Source organism: Myotis brandtii, unplaced genomic scaffold (assembly GCF_000412655.1).
Source record: "Myotis brandtii unplaced genomic scaffold, ASM41265v1 scaffold105, whole genome shotgun sequence".
Lineage (NCBI taxonomy): Eukaryota > Metazoa > Chordata > Mammalia > Chiroptera > Vespertilionidae > Myotis > Myotis brandtii.
Window position 1 is genome coordinate 5,244,780 of NW_005353538.1, and position 3,506 is coordinate 5,248,285.

A 3,506-nucleotide genomic window follows, 5' to 3' on the forward strand; every position below is an offset into this window, starting at 1 on the left:
TATCTCTCTCCCTTCCTCTCTGTAAAAAATCAATAAAATATATTAAAAAATAAAAATAAAAATAAAAATCCCTGTTTAAGAAAGTCAGCACACAAAAAGTCAACAGATGGGTAACAGACCTGGGCCAAACAATTGAAGTAAAAATCATTGCCCTGGCCGGTTTGGCTCAGTGGATGGAGCGTTGGCCTTCGGACTCAGGGGTCCCGGGTTCAATTCCAGTCAAAGGCACATACCTTGGTTGCGGGCACATCCCCAGTGGGGAGTGTGCGGAAGGCAGCTGATCAATGTTTCTCTCTCATCGATGTTTCTAACTCTCTATCCCTTTCCCTTCCTCTCTGTAAAAAATCAATAAAAATATATTTTTTAAAAAATCATTAAAAAAGACAAAAAGTCCCATAGAAAAAAGGACAAAGGATACAAACAAACAATTTACAAGAGAAGAAACAGAATTGCAGTACATGTAAAGACATCCTCAAACTGACACACCTTCAGAGAAATGCAAATTTAATAAGAAAATACTGTTTTCTGCATACAAAATGGCAAAAATTATAAATTCATGTAATTCCAAGCACTGACACAGATCTAGGATAATGGTACTATTGTATGTCTGATCGTAATTTAAACTGCTGCACTCATTATGAAGAACGTCTTGTCAGTACTTAGGGAATTAATATAGAGCTATCCAATTACCTGGAAATCCAACTCCTTGCCATATAATTCCAAGAAAACTCGTGACAGGCCCAGGACACATGTGCAAAGATATTGATGGCAATATTGATTGTGGTACCAATAAGTAAAATGAGGAAAGTGCCTACAAAGAAATGTTTTAAAGAAGTGAAATTTAGCCCAGTTGGCATGGCTCAGTGGGTGAGCATCGACCTATGAACCAGGAGGTCACAGTTCAATTCCCAGTCAGGGCAAGATTGCAGGCTTGATCCCTGGTGTGGGGCGTGCAGGAGGCAGCCGATCAATGATTTTCTCTCATCATTGATGTTTCTATCTCTCCCTCTCCCTTCCTCTCTGAAATCAATAAAAATATTTTTTTTAAAAAAGAAGTGGTATTTAGTAAGTTATATACCTATTTAGTGATATATACAACTTCATAAACACAATATGGCATTAAAAAGATGTAAAATAAGATTTATATCATAATACAATATATGCCAAGTTAAAATACACACATACAATATATACATTAAGAATAAAAAAGGTAGCCCTAGCCAGTTTGGCTCAGTGGATAGAGCGTCAGCCCACAGACTGAAGGTTCACAGGTTCGATACTGTTCAAGGCCATGTACCTTAGTTGCACACTTGATCCTGGGCCGTGGGCTGGGCGCTTGTGGGAGACAACCAATCTATGTGTCTCTCTTGCATCGATTTTTCTGTTTCTCCCTCTCCCTTCCACTCTCTCTCTCTAAAAAAAAAAAAAATAAAAAAAATAAATGGCAATATATCCTTGGGTGAGGATTAACAAAACCAACCATAAAAATTAAAAATGTAGAATGGAGGAACATAGAGTTGATAAAATAGGAATTGGGGTTAGGAATGGAAGTAGAAATGAAGAATGTAATAATATAAAACAAAAGAAGGGTTTTGCATTGACCAATAATAATGTGCCACGAATGAACTGAGGGTACCTTTAATTCAATTCAGTGAATGTGGAAACCAAAAAGGAAAGTAAAAATATTTTGTAAAATCTGAACAGTACTGGTAAACAAATCTCATAAGCACTTGAATATACAAACTGAGGAGATTAAAAATGGTGGCGGAGTAAGTGGATGCTACACACTGACACACTCCCAGGACCAAACTGGAATTACAACTAATACACACACAAAAAAATCCTAAGTAATCAACTGAAGACTATCCGGAAAGAACCCTAATAAACAAGGACAAAAAGTGGAGACTGCAAACAGAAAGATAGAACTGCGGAAGCACGAAAGGGCTGGCCGGGCTCCCACAGACAGCAGCTGAAGTTCTGGAGAGATATCTCAGCTGGGGAGGGTGGGAGGATTGCCACTGAGAACTCTGGGTCTAAACCCAAAATTGGGCCCCCCAGCCAAGAGCACAAGAACTGAGAAAGGTGCCCACATTACATCTGGCTGTGAAAAACTTAAGAGTTGCTGTCTGCCAAGGAGAGACAGCTGGAAATGCAGGCCAACACCCACAATTTCATGTGCAGGCACTCACCTCAGGTTCTGGCAGAGGTAGGGCAGTGTGGACTGGAGCTGTATGAACACAAGCCAGGGTTTGGGGCTCTAGGGTTAGCGCTCAGAAGGCAGACACCCTGGTTTCCTGTGCTGAGTCATTCCCTCTCACTGAACAGGACAACTTTCTCAGACAGACCTTTGCTATCCAGGAGGTTTTTGCCTGGGGGAAGGTAGTTGCCACATCCCATTGGAAAACACTTGCCCCACCCTGTGGAGTTTCTGAGGCCCATTAAGAGACTAAGAATAACAATTTGACTCCAGGCAGAAGGAATTTCCCCACCCATTTGGAAAACTCTCACCAAACCTGTGGGCGATAGCCTGAGGCTACTCACAAATGAATACAAACAGTCTGCAGGCAGAATAGGGGTCTCAGGAGGCTTTGAGTATCTGCCTGATCTAATTAGTCAGAAACACCTTTTGACAATGTCCTGCACTAGAGAATGGGAGGCATAGCAATCTACTGAACACATTCACAAACCCAAACGGGCAACCAAAATAGAGAGACAAAAAAAATAACGCCCAGACGAAAGTCCAAGAGAATTCTTCAGAAGAAGAGCTAAATGAAGTGGAGAGAAGAAATTTATAAGACATGGAGTTCTGAATAATGATGGCAAAGATGCTGAACATCATAAGAAAAGATATAGTAACTATGAAGAATGACATATCAGTAATAAAGAACACAGTTGAAGGAATATACAGCAGAACAGAGGGAAGCCGAGGATCAGATCAATGAATTAGAAAAAGGGGTAGAAAAAAATCACTCAATCAGAGAACCAAAAAGAAAAAAACAATTAAAAACCAAAAGGACAGCTTAAGTAAATTGAAGGACAACCTGAAATGTAACAATATTTGCATAATAGATGTGGCAGAAGGAGAAGAAAGTGAGCAAGGGATAGAGAATGTGTTTGAAGAAATAATGGCAGAAAACTTCCCTAATGTGGGGAAGGAAAAAGTCACACAAGTTCAGGAGGCACAGAGAGTCCCAAGCAAGAAGAACCCAAACAAGCCCACGCCAAGGCACATCATAATTAAAATGCCAAAAATTAAGGACAAAGAGAGACTCTTAAAGGCAGCAAGAGAAAAGCAATTTGTTACCTACAAAGGAGCTCCCATAAGGCTATCAGCTGATTTCTCATCAGAAACTCCACAGGCCAGAAGGGAATGGCATGAAGTACTCCAAGTAATGAAAAGCAAGGATCTGAAACCAAGATTACTATATTCAGCAATAGATGGTGAAATAAAGAGCTTCCCAGGCAAAAAAAAAAAAAAAAAAAAAAAAAAAAAAAAGGGGGGTTTA

General features: G+C 39.9%; 1 long non-coding RNA gene across 1 annotated transcript in view; it reads right to left on the reverse strand.

The window, feature by feature from the left end:
* LOC106726188 overlaps window positions 1-2,304 on the reverse strand; it is a 22,710-nt gene extending 20,406 nt beyond the window's left edge. Inside the window, exon 1 of the long non-coding RNA XR_001362207.1 lies at window positions 2,190-2,304. This is a non-coding gene — a long non-coding RNA (uncharacterized LOC106726188). The remainder of the gene's footprint in view (window positions 1-2,189) is intronic.
* Window positions 2,305-3,506: the final 1,202 nt, after the last annotated feature.